The following is a 20516-nucleotide window of genomic DNA, read 5'->3' as shown; positions in this document are numbered from 1 at the left end:
ACTTGTATTTGTTGGATTTTCTGGCTGTAGTTACAAAATTATTATTTTACATCTACATCAGACTGGTCAAGAATGTATATGAATATAACATTGATATTAAATTCAAATGTATTGTCATTATACAGCACAAGTACAGTACAACAAGAAGTTTGGCATCCAACCAAAGTGCAAATGTATAACAGTAAAGTGCAACAGCAATATACAATGTACAGGTGATTAAACTGGGTATGAAATATATCAATTAGTACCACTGAGTAATAGTGCTAATCAGAAGTATGTACAGAGTTGTAGTATTAATATGTACAGTGATACAGGTATAAAGACAATATGGTATAACGAGTAGATAAGGGATATGTACAGATTATAGATTACAGATATGTAAAATGATTATGTGCAGGTATGTACAGACAGGTGAATAGATATATACGGTAAAAATACGGTATAAGAATAAATATATGCAGAAAATACGGCATATGATGATGACCATATTATGTTACAATAAGTCACTGATTGGGGCTTTAAAACTGAATGTGGATGTTATTAAAAAAGCCAGCAAAATAGATGATCTAATACATCATCAGCCATGACATCATCAGCCATGACCTCATCAAGCAACAATCCAGTCATCTTCCTCTGGCAGGAGAGCGGTGGCAGTTTGATGGTAACCATGGTAAGGTATTTGGTAACGTATCCCTGTTCAGAAAACACTGTCACTGGGGTGGTCAGGTGGCGTAGGGGAGATTGTGCTCGTCACCAATGCAAGAGGCTGCGGTCTCGACTCCCGAAGTCAGCATTGCCTGAGGCTTGGGCTGATCGCTATACTAACTCGTTTGGCTGAGTTAGGGGGAGGGAAGCCGTGGGTGGGAAACTGGCGTTGTGGCGTTGCAGACAGGTCAGGTCTGGGGGCGCCTGCTCAGCGGAGGCAGGACTTGAGGAAGGCAGCGTGACCTCCCACGCGTTACACTTCACCAATGAGAGCCCTCGCTGCCAGGTGAGAAGAGAGCCACTGGCTGTCGCCGCGCGTGTCGGAGGAAGCGTGCGGATGACTTCAGGGTTCCCTTGTACCGACCAGTAGGAGAACATGCGCACAACAACCAGGTAGGGGAGGGGGGGGGGGAATTGGCACAATGACTAAATTGGGACGGGGAGAAAAACAGAAAAAAATCTGAGAAAGAGATAAATAAAAAAAAATAAAAAAAGCTGCGGACTGGAGCTCATTAGTGTGTGAAAGATCAGACAAAAACGAGATGTGATTCCAGAGAGGCAGCCGTCTCGCACACATTATGTGTCCGGTTCACTTCCCTTTATTTTTTTGTATATATGCAAGTGTGTCAGAAATCTCTAATTTGTCATTGGATGTGTTCCCGGAAAATAAAAACTGAACTATTTATTTACAGTAGCTCCATATAAACTCTGGCAGGAAAAGGTTTAATGTATTGAATTCTGAAAAAAAAGTTATTTCTGAGTGAGCAACACCTGGAAGATAAAGTGACCCATTCACAGTAGCTTCATATAAAGTCTGGCAGTAAAAGGTTTAATGGATAAATAAATCAGTAAAATAATGAAACTGTTAAATAAATAGACAAACTAGCAGCACAATCCAAGGAAACAGGTTTTCTGACGACCTCCGTTCCAGGTTCAACATACAGCTGACAGCAGTTTCAGTTTGTCCGTGTTAAGTGAGCATACTACCAGACGTTCAGTCCTCAGGTCGCTGCGCTGTTCACACAACACAACCTTCTGTCTTGGAATCAGGGATTTTGAAGGTTTGCACAGTACATGACTGATCAGCGTCAGGGAGGTCACACCTGACCAGATCCAGAAGGAATCCCAGATGAGTCTGTCTGGTCTCCAAACTACGCACAGAAAAGACACGCGAGAAGAGTTCCGGTTTTACTGGTTTCTATTTTTCATACTGAAAGTATATTTTTTTGTTTATTTAGTGTGTTAAAAAAAGTATATTTCTACCCATACAGTAAACACTTTTCTGAGAGTTATTTGCAATGTATGTTTGACACTTCTTATGTGCTTTCATGTAAATGTCATCTTAAAACACTTAAGAAAAACAGATGTTACTTTAGTAAACATTTGAAAAGTGTACTGTTTTGGTGAGCAAAAGTATAAACGGTATAAAGGCAGTATGGTAGTAAGTCATACTGGCCAGCAACGTAACTAGTAAGAGTAGGTAAGAGATATGTACAGATATAGTATCTACAGATATGTAAAAGAAACAAATATTGTTCACAAATAAGTGATGACACTGTGCTCTTTACATCTTACAAATGTATCTTTTTTTCTCTTTCTCCTCTTCATCCTACATTTCTCAACACTTGTTATAATGGATGATTAAAATGACTTAATCATTGTGGTAGTGTGTACTTGAGTGGTGGAAAGTAACTAAGTATTTGTACTCAAGTACTGTACTTAAGCACAACATAGAGGTACTTGTACTTTACGTGAGTATTTTCACTTCACGCAACCTTGTACTTTTACTCCACTATGCATCTGAATCCACCAGTTACTAGTTACTTTGAAGAAAATGATGTTGCATAGAAAACATGGCAAAGATGTATGAAGATTATGTACTTTCACATTTGAAGCCTGTCAACTTCAAGAGGATGTAATCAGAGCAGCATAACTGGACCACATACCACTTTAACATCACCTTTAATCAGAGCAGCATAACTGGACCACATACCACTTTAACGTAACCTTTCATCAGAGCAGCATACCTGGACCGCATACCACTTTAACATAACCTTTAATCAGCAGCATAACTGGACCACATACCACTTTAACATCACCTTTAATCAGAGCAGCATAACTGGACCACATACCACTTTAACATAACCTTTCATCAGAGCAGCATACCTGGACTGCATACCACTTTAACATAACCTTTCATCAGAGCAGCATAACTGGACCACATACCACTTTAACATAACCTTTAATCAGAGCAGCATAACTGGACCACATACCACTTTAACATAACCTTTAATCAGAGCAGCATACCTTGACCACATACCACTTTAACATCACCTTTAATCAGAGCAGCATAACTGGACCATATACCACTTCAACATAACCTTTAATCAGAGCAGCATACCTGGACCGCATACCACTTTAACATCACCTTTAATCAGAGCAGCATAACTGGACCACGTACCACTTTAACATAACATTTAATCCGAGCAGCATAACTGGACCACATACCACTTTAACACCACCTTTAATCAGAGCAGCATAACTGGACCGCATACCACTTTAACATAACCTTTAATCAGAGCAGCATACCTGGACCACATACCACTTTAACATAAGGTTTATTAAGGCGGCTAAGTGGCGCAGTGGGCAAGACACTCGCCACTAATGCAGGAGATGCTGGGTTCGAGCCCAGCTCTCTGCATTGCTACCAGCTTGGCTGGTTGTTCATACTAACGCAATTGGCAGTGTTAGGGGTGGGGCGGACCTTCCTACAGGCGATATAGGCGGTCGCCTAGAGCGCCACCCAGAGGGGGGCGCAAAAAAGATATATATATTTTTTTTTTTATTTTTTTTTTTTATTTTTATTTTTTTGTGCAGTTTTGGCGCCCACCTCTATATCTGCAACCATTATTTTTACATTAAAAAAATTCTAACATAAGGGAAAATGAGCCAAAAATCTAAAACGGTCGGTCGGTCTGAGCCTCAGCTTTAGGTGTTCACAGTCAGAACATGCTAGAGCGCTGTGCATTGATGGGTATCGGTCAAGTGTTTATAGAATGCAGTGGTGAATCTCGCCTAGGGCGCCAAATGGGCTAGGTCCGCCCCTGGGTGGGAAGCTGGTGGGTGGAGATCGGACGTTGTGGACAGCGACTCCTACAGGTCGGTTGGTGCGCCTGCGCAGCAGAATCAGGAAGCGACGGGGGCGGCGTGTCCCTCCCAGGCAGACCCTCGCCGCTGAGAGATCGCGCTGTGCAGGTGAAAAGATGCGACGGCTGCCTCCTCGTGTACCGGAGGGGACACGTGATGCAAGGCTTCGTCCACATTGCAGCCGGCCTGTGGGAGGCATGGCCTGACAGCGTTCGAGACAGGGGAGGGTAGAATTGGACGATACGAAATTGGAATGGGAGAAAAATAGAAAATGGGAGAAAAAGTAGATAAAAAAAAAAAAAACATAACCTTTAATCAGAGCAGCATACCTGGGCCCCGTTCCCCGTACCTGGATAACTGAGTTAGCCGGATAACTTTCGGTCAAGTCTGACTTAAGCCGGACTTTCCCATTCCCCGAAGCTGGATTGTCTAAATCACCATGACAACAGATCAAAAAGTTTGAGCCTGGTCGAGAGCAGGGTTTAAGTTCAAGTTAGCCGGATGAACCATAGCCACGCCCCCGCAAAGAAGTGACAGCCCGTTTCCTGAAATTATTCCCACAGTCTACGATCTGCATTATACCATTCTGAATTACGTTTTTGTGCTCCATTCTTCCAGAGGGGGCTTTTGAAATGTAAAATAGACCCAAAATGCTGATACTAAATTCACTTTGTCCTAAATAATGCACGTTATATTATACCGTGGCACTCGCTTGGTGCGATGTACACATTATGTGGTTATTTTAACAACGCGCAGCATTGCAAATGTGAATCCCGCGGGGATATCCTTAATGATTGAAACCTATCGCTCGTTTGGCTCTGATTCCTTTCATATTCTCCGCTGTGGATGAGGAGCGAGGAAGGAGAGGAGCGCCTGGATTTTGTTTCATTCAAGCATAAAATTGAAGTGTCTATGCGTGGATTGTGGATTTTGTGTGATATTGTAACTGGGATTAAAATGTCTGATGAGATGCGCTGTTTGACGGATTTGAGAAATTGAATGAGCCGTTGACGTCACATTAATGAATGAGAATAAAGAGATAAAACTTCATTCAAAATAAAGAATATTCTAAACACGGGTCTCTCGTTCATTAATGTATAAACAATGAATTTATCCCATCTGGCACAGTGGCAAAGCGGTAGTGCACAATTCTGGCAACCGGGCGACCGGTGTTCGAAACCCCGTGTTTCCAATATAATTTTTTGGAATATAATATTAATGATTATACGCAGAAGTAGCCTAGTTTTAAGTTAAAATATTATAAATCTACATGCATTGAGGATGTCATTCTTTATATAGCTCTCAACGTGCACCAAATTGAATTATTCCTACATTGCAAAAAGAAGGAAAAGACTAGGAGAAGTGGGATTCGAACCCGGGCCGCCTGTGTGAAAGTCAAAAGCAGACACCGTTACACCACAGTGTAGATAAGTAAAAGATCCACCATACATCAATCAATGGGTAAGAGAGCCGTGTCCTTATTCCGTATAACAGTTTAACTAATTATTTTCGCTAGCAAGATCTCATTTGATTATCCATTCCATAAACCTACTGCCAGCAGGCAAGTTTAAAGAAATATAATCTGATTGATTGGGGTAATGAGGGACTTAAAATTAGCCTATAGATAACGCATTTAACTTGTCGGCGAGGCGATTGAGCCGTAATGCAATCTGTTAATAAAGTTTTAAATCAATTAATCAATCAATGCCGTTAAAAAATCAGGATCTCTGCTATCGATACGTGATGGCTTTTCAACTGAAGCGGCCGCGCGCACTTATCCTGGGTCTCAAGTCTGGTTCTAGTTAACGAGACTGAATCCACCTTCGAGGAACATGAAAATCCCGGCTTCAAACATCGGGTTAACTGAAGCTGGATAATGGGACTTTTGATCGACTTAGTTGAACCAGGTACGGGGAATAGGGCCCTGGACCGCATACTACTTTAATGCCAATGTTTACAAGAATTACCAGCTTTACAAAACACAGCAAATGCATTTAAAAAGGTTATATTTACCTGTTGCCTAGTTTTAGTCCTTGTATCAAGAGCTGAGAACACAACAAAAGAGAACAACAACATCTCCATTGCTATTTCTTAAGTTTGTTCTCGTTTTGATCACTGATTCGGCCTTTAAAATGGGTCCTTTCCACAGGCCAACTTGGCAACTTTAAGTGTTTAGGAAGTTGCTTAGATGTGGTTGTATTCTGTTCCCGGGTCCGACACTAGATGTAGTGTGCAGGGTGTGAGACTACCGACCTACAGGGATGAATTAAATGTTATGTTAAAGTGGTATGTGGTCCAGTTATGCTGCTCTGATTAAAGGTTATGTTAAAGTGGTATGTGTGCTTCTCTGATTGAATGGTATGTTAAACAGAGCTGAATTCTGATTAATGATGGGTTACAAAAGCAAAAAAAAACTAAAAAGGAATTCACTCTATACATGGTCAAAGAAAAACCTCCAGAAAAACCTCCTGTAAACATCTTAAAATCCACTTCCCTCCATCACACACTGTTCCACCTCCACTCTATTGTCTATGTTAAGAGTTGTTAAGACAGCTCAGAAGATCTGCAGCTGTGAACTCCCCTGTATACAGGACATCTCAGCAAGGCCCAGAGGATCATAAAGGACCCCAGACATCCCAACAACAGCTTGTTTCAACTGCTGCCTTCCGGGAGGCGTTACCGCAGCCTCAGAGCCAGGTCCAGCAGCCTCAGAGCCAGGTCCAGGTCCTGCAGCCTCAGAGCCAGGTCCAGCAGCCTCAGAGCCAGGTCCAGCAGCGTCAGAGCCAGGTCCAGCAGCCTCAGAGCCAGGTCCAGGAGCCTCAGAGCCAGGTCCTGCAGCCTCAGAGCCAGGTCCAGCAGCCTCAGAGCCAGGTCCAGGTCCTGCAGCCTCAGAGCCAGGTCCAGCAGCCTCAGAGCCAGGTCCAGCAGCCGCAGAGCCAGGTCCAGGTCCTGCAGCCTCAGAGCCAGGTCCAGCAGCCTCAGAGCCAGGTCCAGGTCCAGCAGCCTCAGAGCCAGGTCCAGCAGCCTCAGAGCCAAGTCCAGGTCCAGCAGCCTCAGAGCCAGGTCCAGCAGCCTCAGAGCCAGGTCCAGGTCCAGCAGCCTCAGAGCCAGGTCCAGCAGCCTCAGAGCCAGGTCCAGGTCCTGCAGCCTCAGAGCCAGGTCCTGCAGCCTCAGAGCCAGGTCCTGCAGCCTCAGAGCCAGGTCCAGGTCCTGCAGCCTCAGAGCCAGGTCCAGGTCCTGCAGCCTCAGAGCCAGGTCCTGCAGCCTCAGAGCCTGATTAATGATGGGTTACAAAAGCAAAAAAAAACTAAAAAGGAATTCACTCTATACATGGTCAAAGAAAAACCTCCAGAAAAACCTCCTGTAAACATCTTAAAATCCACTTCCCTCCATCACACACTGTTCCACCTCCACTCTATTGTCTATGTTAAGAGTTGTTAAGACAGCTCAGAAGATCTGCAGCTGTGAACTCCCCTGTATACAGGACATCTCAGCAAGGCCCAGAGGATCATAAAGGACCCCAGACATCCCAACAACAGCTTGTTTCAACTGCTGCCTTCCGGGAGGCGTTACCGCAGCCTCAGAGCCAGGTCCAGCAGCCTCAGAGCCAGGTCCAGGTCCTGCAGCCTCAGAGCCAGGTCCAGCAGCCTCAGAGCCAGGTCCAGGTCCTGCAGCCTCAGAGCCAGGTCCAGCAGCCTCAGAGCCAGGTCCAGCAGCCTCAGAGCCAGGTCCAGGAGCCTCAGAGCCAGGTCCTGCAGCCTCAGAGCCAGGTCCAGCAGCCTCAGAGCCAGGTCCAGGTCCTGCAGCCTCAGAGCCAGGTCCAGCAGCCTCAGAGCCAGGTCCAGGTCCTGCAGCCTCAGAGCCAGGTCCAGGTCCAGGTCCAGCAGCCTCAGAGCCAGGTCCAGCAGCCTCAGAGCCAGGTCCAGGTCCAGCAGCCTCAGAGCCAGGTCCAGCAGCCTCAGAGCCAGGTCCAGCAGCCTCAGAGCCAGGTCCAGGTCCTGCAGCCTCAGAGCCAGGTCCTGCAGCCTCAGAGCCAGGTCCAGGTCCTGCAGCCTCAGAGCCAGGTCCAGGTCCTGCAGCCTCAGAGCCAGGTCCTGCAGCCTCAGAGCCAGGTCCAGGTCCTGCAGCCTCAGAGCCAGGTCCTGCAGCCTCAGAGCCAGGTCCAGGTCCTGCAGCCTCAGAGCCAGGTCCAGGTCCAGCAGCCTCAGAGCCAGGTCCAGGTCCTGCAGCCTCAGGTCCAGGTCCTGCAGCCTCAGAGCCAGGTCCTGCAGCCTCAGAGCCAGGTCCAGCAGCCTCAGAGCCAGGTCCAGGTCCTGCAGCCTCAGAGCCAGGTCCAGCAGCCTCAGAGCCAGGTCCAGGTCCTGCAGCCTCAGAGCCAGGTCCAGCAGCCTCAGAGCCAGGTCCAGGTCCTGCAGCCTCAGAGCCAGGTCCAGCAGCCTCAGAGCCAGGTCCTGCAGCCTCAGAGCCAGGTCCAGCAGCCTCAGAGCCAGGTCCAGGTCCTGCAGCCTCAGAGCCAGGTCCAGCAGCCTCAGAGCCAGGTCCTGCAGCCTCAGAGCCAGGTCCAGCAGCCTCAGAGCCAGGTCCAGGTCCTGCAGCCTCAGAGCCAGGTCCAGCAGCCTCAGAGCCAGGTCCAGCAGCGTCAGAGCCAGGTCCAGCAGCCTCAGAGCCAGGTCCAGGAGCCTCAGAGCCAAGTCCAGGTCCAGCAGCCTCAGAGCCAGGTCCAGCAGCCTCAGAGCCAGGTCCAGGTCCAGCAGCCTCAGAGCCAGGTCCAGCAGCCTCAGAGCCAGGTCCAGCAGCCTCAGAGCCAGGTCCAGGTCCTGCAGCCTCAGAGCCAGGTCCAGCAGCCTCAGAGCCAGGTCCTGCAGCCTCAGAGCCAGGTCCAGGTCCTGCAGCCTCAGAGCCAGGTCCAGCAGCCTCAGAGCCAGGTCCAGGTCCTGCAGCCTCAGAGCCAGGTCCAGCAGCCTCAGAGCCAGGTCCAGGTCCAGGAGCCTCAAGGACTCATTCTACCACCAAGCCCTCAGACTCATGAACAATACCTAAACAATTATTATATTATTATTTGTAAGTACTATACGTAAATGTTATTCTACTGTTGCACTTTTATATCACCACTCTCAGCACTGTCAATTTTTCTTAAATCACTATTATGCTGGTTTTTATTGTGTTTCTTTCGTATGTATTCGATTGTGTATTTATTAACATGCTGTAGGTCGAGGGGGCGAGACCCAGGAATGTTGCTCTTTTTGTCTGTGAATATATATATATATATATATAATATATAATAACAATAAACCTGAATCTGAATCTGAATGTCCTCCCAGGCCTCAGAGTAATATCAATATCCGCTCAGCTGGAGTTGTTTCTCCCTCGTCGTTGAATTTGAGAAACATGAGGGGGGGGGGGGGGGGGGGTGGGGGGCGATGTCCATGTCCTCATTTTGGCGTCGAACAGATGTCTTCTGTGGTCTGTGGAGGATCAAACGAGTTAATACATTAGACATCGTCTTCTATTTCCCCTGATGGGGGATGATGTCGACACTACAGCTGTGACATGACTGTATGACCTTTAACCCTTTCACTACCACATTACAGAAGGTTAACCCTTTACTATCACACTACAGACGGTTAACCGTCTGTAGTGTGATAGTAAAGGGTTAACCTGTAGTGTGGTAGTGAAAGGGTTAACCCTTTGTTGTGTGGCAGGTTAACCGTCTGTATTGTCGCAGTGAAAGGTAGTGAGGTAGTAGTGAAGGGGTTAATTCAAGAATTTGAGATCTAACCCCAAACAGGAAGAAAGTCATGGAAAACGTCATCCATTATGTGCAGGTTTCAAGTTTCGGAAACAGCTGAGACATTGAATGAATGAATGAATGAATGAATGAATGAATGAATGAATGATTATCATTGCATTTATATCAGCGCTTTTCTCTAGAATCTAGAGAATGGCCTCCTTCTCCACCACTGTGTAGCACCCAACCTTGGGCTAAGCAGGCTGCCATACACTGGCACCAGGCACACATCATGCTACACACAGTGGCTGAAAGGCTCAGGAGACAGGGATTGATATTAAGGGGGGGGGGGGATTATTAGGAGACCTTTATTGGGAATTTGGCCAGTAATGTCGGGGAAACCCCTACTCTTTAAAGAACGCCCTGGGTTCTTTAACGACCGAATTCAGTCGGGAGGAACCTCGGTTTAACGTCATCCGAAGAACGGCACTCGCAGCTGTACGGTGTCCCTATCACCATAACAGGAGCAGTGTTACTGCCAAGTCCAGAGGACAGAGTGCCCCCTGCTGGACAACAACACCACCAGGTCCAGAGGACAGAGTGCCCCCTGCTGGACAACAACACCACCAGGTCCAGAGGACAGAGTGTCTCCTGCTGGACAACAACACCACCAGGTCCAGAGGACAGAGTGCCCCCTGCTGGACAACAACACCACCAGGTCCAGAGGACAGAGTGCCCCCTGCTGGACAACAACACCACCAGGTCCAGAGGACAGAGTGTCTCCTGCTGGACAACAACACCACCAGGTCCAGAGGACAGAGTGCTCCCTGCTGGACAACAACACCACCAGGTCCAGAGGACAGAGTGCTCCCTGCTGGACAACAACACCACCAGGTCCAGAGGACAGAGTGTCTCCTGCTGGACAACAACACCACCAGGTCCAGAGGACAGAGTGCTCCCTGCTGGACAACAACACCACCAGGTCCAGAGGACAGAGTGTCTCCTGCTGGACAACAACACCACCAGGTCCAGAGGACAGAGTGCCCCCTGCTGGACAACAACACTACCAGGTCCAGAGGACAGAGTGTCTCTCTGCTGGACAACAACACCACCAGGTCCAGAGGACAGAGTGCCCCCTGCTGGACAACAACACCACCAGGTCCAGAGGACAGAGTGTCTCCCTGCTGGACAACAACACCACCAGGTCCAGAGGGACAGAGTGTCTCCCTGCTGGACAACAACACCACCAGGTCCAGAGGACAGAGTGCCCCCTGCTGGACAACAACACCACCAGGTCCAGAGGACAGACTGCTCCCTGCTGGACAACAACACCACCAGGTCCAGAGGACAGACTGCTCCCTGCTGGACAACAACACCACCAGGTCCAGAGGACACAGAGCCCCCTGCTGGACAACAACACCACCAGGTCCAGAGTGTCTCCCTGCTGGACAACAACACTTCCAGGTCCAGAGGACAGAATGTCTCCCTGCTGGACAACAACACCACCAGGTCCAGAGGACAGAGTGCCCCCTGCTGGACAACAACTCCCACCAGGTCCAGAGGACAGAGTGTCTCCCTGCTGGACAACAACACCACCAGGTCCAGAGGACAGAGTGCCCCCTGCTGGACAACAACACCACCAGGTCCAGAGGACAGACTGCTCCCTGCTGGACAACAACACCACCAGGTCCAGAGGACAGAGTGCTCCCTGCTGGACAACAACACCACCAGGTCCAGAGGACAGACTGCTCCCTGCTGGACAACAACACCACCAGGTCCAGAGGACAGACTGCTCCCTGCTGGACAACAACACCACTTTTCCGACAACAGCCTTGACCGGGGCTCAAACCAGCGATCTCGAGTCCAGAGCTCGACTCATGTAGCCACGCTGCCGGACACTTTGACTCCAGGTTGAATATATTTAGCAAATTGCTTCAAATGCAACACAATCCTGCCAGTGCCGTATACAGAACTATGGAACAGCATCCCCACCTCCATTAGGCTCGCCCCCTCGATAGATGCCTTCAAATCTAGGCTCAAAACCCACTTCTACCTATTAGCCTTTCCCGTTCACTGACTCATGCCCTGTTTTCCTGTGTGCTTGCCTGTGTGCCCTCCCGTAAAAAGGAGTTGTGATTGTTGTCTATATGTATCTATGTATCTACCCTCTGTACAGCACTTTGGTTGACACGTGTCATGTTAAATGTGCTATATAAATAAATCTGATTGATTGATTGATTGATTGACTGTAGTGCATGTCAGGGTAAATATTCTAAACTTGTTAGAATGTCGTATTGACCTCTTGGTTATACAAACAAACTCAATCACTTTATTCCCCAAGTACAAACAAGGACATAGGCAAGACGAGCCTCTCCATACATCATGTGACAGAGCCTGACGTCTTTCTCTCAGACAGGGAGGTCCAGTGTGTCGACGCAGGCCTGAAGGAAGCTGCTCAAGGGATGCGATGTTAAATATCTCATTCAAATACAATAGAATCGGGCGCTCCAGTAGCACACCACAGCGCGCTGAGTCGCGAAGCGGTCGTCCCGGGTTCGTTTCCCAGACCCGGTGGCCATATGCCGCATGTCTTCCCCTCTTCTCCTCCCGTTTCTCCCTCTCTCCTCTGTCGGTCCTGCGCGACCACAAAAAGCTAATAAAGCTAATTAAAAAAGCTAATAAAGATAATAAAAAATATATAAATACAATAGAATATAATAGAAATCCTTTAATAATCCAGAGGGAAATACGGCACTACAGATCGCTCACGTTGAACAACAATAAACATTTAGGTAGTCAATAGGACTAAAATAGGAATACGAATATAATAATATAAAAAATAAGAATAAAGAATAAAATATGTTCCGGCATATACATTCTGGTATGTATAGTATTCAAAAATCTTAAATATACAACTATCCAGCAGTAGCACCCAACCTACTCTCTGTCGGAATGAAGGACTTCCTGTGCCGTTCAGTGTTACATCTAGTCTTAGTCTAGAACTGAACGTGCTCCTCCTGTCAGCCAAGTCTGTGTACAGTGGGTGGGAGGGGTCTGTGTACAGTGGGTGGGAGGGGTCTGTGTGTAGTGGGTGGGAGGGGTCTGTGTGTAGTGGGTGGGAGGGGTTGTCCCTGATGGCCTGGAGCTCAGCAAGGCTTCTCCTCTCCGCCCCGACCACGTTACTAGCCTTCCTGACCCGCTTTTCCAGCCTGTTTGTGTCCCCCGCTCTCAAAAAGATAAAACATACCAACAGTGGGCCTCTTTCATCACATTTAACAGAGTAGGAGTGCTTAACCATCTTAAAGTACGGGTAAAGGATATTCAGAGGCTTGTTTCTAAAACCCTTCGAACAAGTTACAGGCCTGCCAACCTCGAAGGAAGTCAAGGCGAAATGCAGGCTACATGTGTGAGGCCAAAAACAGACATGACACACAGTATATTTTGGATAACTCAGATGTCAGAAATCTAAATTTGTCATTGGGTGTGTGCCGGAAAATAAAGACCATTTACAGTAGCTCCATATAAACTCTGGCAGGAAAAGGTTTAATCTTAATGTATTGAATTCTGACTGTAAGCAAGTCGTTGAGGGGGAAAAAAATTTCTGACTGAGCATCACCTGGAAATAAAGTGACCCGTTCACAGTAGCTACATATAAAGTCGGGCAGTAAAAGGTTTAAAGAATAAATAAATCAGTATAATAATGAAACAGTTAAATAAATAGGCAAACTAATAGCAGCACAATCAAGGAAACAGGCATTTCCAGGTTCAACATACACCTCAGTTTGTCCGTGTTAAGTGAGCCACGTGCATACGGGCAGCACTAGGTACTAGGTACACTAATAGCAGCACAATCACAATCTCTCTCTCTCTCTCTCTCTCTCTCTCTCTCTCTCTCTCTCTCTCTCTCTCTCTCTCTCTCTCTCTCTCTCTCTCTGGACCCCCTCGACAGGGCAAGATATTTAGCCTGCTTAATATTTCTTGGGCATCCGCAATTCATCAGCAAATCTCTCAGAGCTGAACATGTTCAAATCGAGCGCCGGCTTGAGAGCGCTGTTTGAATGCCGATTCCCCCCCCCCCCCCAAAAAAAATTTTGGCGAGTGGAAAATCAGAGCTATAATCATGTAACGTGAACCCACCAGAGTTCACTTACAGTGTGCTTGGGCTTATAAAATATGTTTTTAGGGTATGTCTGCTATATTGGGATATAGGACAGTGAGTGACAGGAAGGCAGGGGTGGAGAGAAGCGGGATGACATGCAACAACAATGGTCCTGGGCTGGGCCGCATTCAAGCCCAGGATGCTGCGATTAAACAGCACATGTCTTATCATGGTGAGCCACCAGGACACGCATATTTGGCTTTTTTTATTATTATTTTTACTACCACACTACCAAAGGGTTTCACTACCACAGTACAAACGGTTAACCCTTTCACTACCACACTACAGAAGGTTAACCCTTTCACTACCACAATACAGACGGTTAACCCTTTCACTACCACACTACAGAAGCTTAACCCTTTCACTACCACACTACAGAGGCTTAACCCTTTCACTACCACACTACAGAGGTTTAACCCTTTCACTACCACAATACAGACGGTTAACCCTTTCACTACCACACTACAGAAGGTTAACCTTTCACTACCACACTACAGAAGGGTAACCTTTCACTACCACACTACAGAAGGGTAACCTTTCACTACCACACTACAGAAGGTTAACCTTTCACTACCACACTACAGAAGATTAAGCAAGGTGTCATTAAAACCCAATGCTGGCACCAAGCTGAAGATTCTTTCAGAATCAGAATCAGCCTGTATTTGTCATTGTATATAGTATACGAGATTGTACGAGGACACAAGAGGTTTATGGCGAGGACTACGGGCGATAACTGACTACAAAGTCAGCGCCCCCTCAATGGGGAGTGCCGACGCCTCTCTCGCGGTCCAACTCAACTCCTTTTATGCGCGGTTCGGTGCAAACAGTAGCGACGCTAGCTCACCAGCTAACGACGTCACTGACGCACCGGTCGTCGTGGGGGGGGGGGAGGCATCCGCAGGGGGGGAGGCACTCTCTCAGTGACGGAAGAGCATTTATGCGGGTGAACACCAGAAAAGCAGCTAGCCCAGATGGGATAACAGGACGGATACTTAAGTCCTGTGCTAACCAGCTAGCCCCAGTGTTCACCACCATATTTAATCTATCCCTGGCTGAGTCCGTGGTCCCTGCCTGCTTCAAGGTGTCCACTATAATCCCGGTACCAAAGAAATCCTCCCCAGCAGGTCTTAATGATTACAGACCGGTGGCACTCACCTCTGTGGTCATGAAATGTTTTGAGAGGCTGGTTAAGGATCAAATTTGTGCCTCCCTACCCAGTGATATGGACCCTTTGCAATTTGCATACAGGCCAAACAGGTCCACTGACGATGCGGTCTCTCAGGTACTACACAGCACCCTCTCTCACCTAGACAGCCAGAAGGGGGGCTATGTGAGACTGTTGTTCATTGACTATTATCTCAGCGTTCAACACCATAGTCCCCACCAGACTGGTGGACAAGCTGATTGAGCTGTGTCTGAGCTCCGCTCTGAGCGCCTGGATACTGGACTTTCTGAGTGAAAGGCCTCAGCCGGTCAGGGTGGGTGGTCAGACCTCCAACACCATCACCCTGAGCATCAGGTCCCCCCAGGGCTGTGTTCTGAGCCCCCTGTTGTATTCACTATACACACATGACTGTGTGGCCAAGTTCAACTCCAACTCCATAGTGAAGTTTGCGGACGACACAGTGGTGGTGGGGCTGATCTCTGACAACGACGAGAAGGCCTACCAGGAGGAGGTTAATGTACTGGCACGCTGGTGTCAGGACAACAGCCTGCTCCTGAACATTGGTAAAACCAAGGAGCTGATCGTGGATTTTAGGAGAACACAGCAGGGGACACACACACCACTGTGGATAAACAAGGCTACCGTGGACAGGGTGAGCAGCTTCAAGTACCTGGGGGTCCAAATCTCAGAAGACCTGACATGGACAACACACATAGACTCAGTCGTAAAGAAGGCGAAGCAGCGCTTCTACCACCTGAGACAGTTAAGGAAGTTCAGAGTATCGGGGAAGATACTCCAGTCCTTCTACTCCGGAGCTGTAGAGAGCATCTTGACTGTAAACATCACTGCCAGGTATGGAAACAGCACGGCACAGGACAAGAAGGCCCTACAAAGAGTGGTGTGCTTAGCTGAGCGTACTACGGGTATTGCACTACCACCCCTGCAGAATAATGAAAGACCCTCACCACCCCAACAACAGCCTGTTCAAGCTGCTGCGGTCAGGCAAACGCCTGCGAACACCAGCAACTAGGACAGAGAGACTTCGGCTCAGCTTCTTCCCCCAGGCCATCAGAGTCTTGAACACTGAACTCTCCACACACAAGCACACATGAGCACACACACACAACACACACACTGTATACGCTCACACACTAACAGTCACTTTAGCATGAACACACACACACACATGCTGCACATGCTCACACTCAACGGTCACTTTACACAATGAAAAGGTCACTTTAAAAATTAAAAAAGAACAGGAGTGGTTCTTGTATAGTAAATAGTTGGATATAGCAAGATAGCATAAGGATATATAGTATAACTGTAGATTGTATAGTATAGCATTGTATAGTAGTGTACAGAAGACCCAGTGCCTTTTGTAAACTTTATATACATTATACCTGTTATGTCTTATTCTTATTACTTGTATTATTGCACAAATGTCTTATTCTTATTCCTTTTTATTACTTGTATTATTGCACAATCGCTGCGGGCATGACCTCCCGCATTTCACTGTATGCTAGTATGCCGTGACAAATAAAACTCTTGACTTGACTTTGACTTGCCACTCTAGTGGTGCATAAAAAACAATACATCCCCACCACCAACCTGCGCACTGTCGGTCCCAGAGCCTTCTGTGTTGCCGCGCCCACCCTCTGGAACGCCCTCCCTGCAGACATCCACCCTCTGGAACTCCCTCCCTGCAGACATCCACCCTCTGGAACTCCCTCCCTCCAGACATCCGCTACATCCCTGGACTCCTTCAAATCACTACTCAAATCTCACCTCTTCACCAAATGTATTAATGACTTCCCTCTTTTTACCCAATTGTCCCTCTGATGTCCTTCCTCTTAGTTTGTCCCCTCTTTATACGATAGAGGTATATGTCCCTCTGATGTCCTTCCCCTTAGTTTGTCTCCCTCTTTATATGATAGAGGTATGTGTCCCTCTGATGTCCTTCCTCTTAGTTTGTCTCTCTCTTTATATGATAGAGGTATATGTCCCTCTGATGTCCTTCCTCTTAGTTTGTCCCCTCTTTATATGATAGAGGTATATGTCCCTCTGATGTCCTTCCTCTTAGTTTGTCTCCCTCTTTATACGATAGAGGTATATGTCCCTCTGATGTCTTTCCTCTTAGTTTGTCCCCTCTTTATATGATAGAGGTATATGTCCCTCTGATGTCCTTCCTCTTAGTTTGTCCCCTCTTTATATGATAGAGGTATATGTCCCTCTGATGTCCTTCCTCTTAGTTTGTCTCCCTCTTTATATGATAGAGGTATATGTCCCTCTGATGTCCTTCCTCTTAGTTTGTCTCTCTCTTTATATGATAGAGGTATATGTCCCTCTGATGTCCTTCCTCTTAGTTTGTCTCTCTCTTTATATGATAGAGGTATATGTCCCTCTGATGTCCTTCCTCTTAGTTTGTCCCCTCTTTATATGATAGAGGTATATGTCCCTCTGATGTCCTTCCTCTTAGTTTGTCCCCCTCTTTATATGATAGAGCTATACTGTATGTCCCTCTGATCTCCTTCCCCTTAGTTTGTCCCCCTCCTCTGTTAAGCGTCTTGGGTTCCTTGGAAGACGCTACTGTATTAGGGCGGGCCATACTTTTTTTTTTTTGGAAAATCAATCGAGTGGGGTGTCTAAAATACGTGTTTTTTTGTGGGGAATTCAAATATGGGATTATTTTTCTAATCGGATAACTCCTACCTACATTGTTTTGGATTTCAAAATGGCCGATTTGACCATTTTTCACCCCTTGGCCATACATGGATGCCAACATGAATCTGAAGGAAATCATAACATGCAAGGTGTCTAAATGATGTGTTTCTTAATGGGGAATTCAAATATGAGTTCATTTTTGGGATAGAATAACTCTAACCTACATAATTTTGGATTTCAAAATGGCCGATTTTACCATTTTTCACCCCTTGGCCATACATGGATGCCAACATGAATCTGAAGGAAATCCTAACATGCAAGGTGTCTAAATGATGTGTTTCTTAATGGGGAATTCAAATATGAGGTCATTTTTGGGATAGGATAACTCTAACCTGCATAATTTTGGATTTCAAAATGGCCGATTTTACCATTTTTCACCCCTTGGCCATACATGGATGCCAACATGAATCTGAACATTAACTGTTGCTGCAGCAAAGACAAAAAGATTCCTGTGAAAGATATTGCCTACATCAAGGGACAGAGGGAAAAGGTTGGAAGTAAAGGACCACACCAAATGGCTGGAGCTGATCTGCCTGAGCACAAGAGACAGGTGAAAACATTGGAAAGGCAGGGGATGGAAAAGAAGGCAGAGAAAAGGAGAAGGGGCAAAGAAGAAAGCTTTGCAGCAGCAGACAAGGTTGCCAGGAAGGATTTTGAGAGCTTCCTTACAGTCCCTGAAGTTGAGCTCATTCCTGAAACTGACCCTGCAGCTTCAGCAAAGCTACGGAAAAATTATGATGAGATTCCAAACATCGCCCTTGCTAGTGTAAGGTATGGCATAGGTCTAAGGCCAACTGCAGCTATAGCAACTGCAGCTCTGATTGATGCAGGACTCATCTTAGAAGATGACACAAGTAAAGTGATTGATAAGAACAAGGTTAAGAGAGCACAAGAAAAGTTGATGCAAGAGCTGGGGGAAGAGTTTGAGGAGAAGTGCAGGGAAGAGGGGGGGATCTCCTGTATCCTCTTTGATGGGCGGATTGACATGACCAATGTGATGATGGAAGCTGAGGGCAGTGACCAATCTTTTCCTGCAAAGATCAAGGAAGAACACTATAGTGTTGCTAGTGAGCCTGGCAGCAACTATCTGTTCCACTTTACACCAGAGAAAGCAACTAAAGAGGAGTCCCATGCAGAGAAGATTGCTAAGGTCCTGTTTGCCTGGCTGAAAGAGAGAGGTTCTGATAAGACCTTGTGGGCCATTGGAGGAGACTCGACCAATGTCAACACTGGAGTGAAGGCAGGTGTAATGCGGAAGCTGGAGCTGCACCTGGGGAGAAAGCTGGTCTGGTTGGTGTGCAACCTGCACACTGGTGAACTTCCACTGCGCCGTCTCATTGTTGAAGTTGATGGGGCTACTCTGTCAGACAACAAATTGTCTGGGCCAATAGGACAGCTCCTTGATTCTGTTACAGACTTGGAGATCAATCCTAACTTCACCAGGATCTTTCTTGGCCCTCCGCTGATCAAGCTGCCTGAGAAGATCATTCAAGATCTCTCAACTGATCAACACTATGGCTATAAGCTGGTCTGTGCAATCAGGGATGGAGTGCTTTCTGCAAGGCTGGCTCTGCTGGAGATTGGACCGGTAAACCACAGCCGCTGGCTCACCACAGCAAACAGACTCCTCAGGCTCTGGGTGTCAAAGCATCAACTTAAAAGAAAGAACCTGAATAATCTACAATGCATTGTGGAATTCATCATTGGAGTGTATTATCCATGTTGGTTCAACATGAAGGTCAAGCACTCCTGGATCGAAGGGCCTAGGCACATCCTGTTTCAGCTGGACTGCCTCAAGTCTCAGAGGAAGGAGGTGCTGGATGTTGTGATGCCAACTGTGAGAAGATCTGCTTGGTATGCCCACAGTGAAGCCATCCTCCAAACACTGCTGTGCTCTGAGGATCAAAAAGAGAGAATTGAGGGGGTGGAGAGAATCCTGGCCATCAGGGGAGAGGGGGATCCAGACACTCAGCTGGGAGACTCCTGTGTCAGGATCAGAAGAACACCTCACATCAATAGTGACGCTTCCAGCATTGGTGGCTTAATCAGCTGGTCAGAAGATGTGTCAGAGCCACCTCTCACCTGCTCCCTAAGCACCTCCGAGGTGAAGAACTTCATCAACACCCCCATGGAGGTTCTCGACTGGCCTTGCCACACACAAAGCATCGAGAGGGTTGTTAAAATGGTGACTGAGGCCTCTGCTAAGTACTTTTCATAAGAAAAAAGGGATGGAGGGATCAGGGCTCAGGAGACCAGCAGGAGGCTGATGTCCAAGAATGAATCCAAGCAGGACTTGTGCAACCTGATCAAATTTAAGAAGATAGATGATTGATGGAGCCCCATGGATTTTCTCAATAGGCTACATTGAGACGTTTGTTAAAATGGTTACAGAGGTTTCTGCTGAGTAGTTCTGGAAAGAGCTCACCTATTTATGGCTGACGTTGACTTTAAGTTTGTGTTTGTAGGTTGGTGGCTAAAGCAGTACAGTAGGAGATCTTGCCATCCAAGAATGAGTCCAATCAAGATATTGGAACCTGGCAAAGTTCAAGAAGTCAGGAAATCGAGATTTAGCACTTAGGTGTTTGTGTGCATTACAAATACAATTTATTATTGTTAGTATTATTATTATTGATCTTTGGAGTTGTATCCAGTTATATACAGTTCACTTGTTAATAAATTTGATGGCTTTGTCATTATAAATGATTTCCCATATATTTTTTATCTTTGCAATTTTGTAATACAATACCAATGGGTTCAAATGGTAAAATCAGCCATTTTGAAATCCAAGATTATGCAGGTTATATTTATCCTATCCCAAAAATGACCTCATATTTGAATTCCCCATTAAGAAACACATCATTTAGACATATTGCATGTTAGGAATTCCTTCA

This window comes from Notolepis coatsorum (genome assembly GCF_963971535.1).
Source record: "Notolepis coatsorum genome assembly, chromosome: 12".
NCBI classification, from domain to species: domain Eukaryota; kingdom Metazoa; phylum Chordata; class Actinopteri; order Aulopiformes; family Paralepididae; genus Notolepis; species Notolepis coatsorum.
This window is presented reverse-complemented; position numbering follows the sequence as displayed.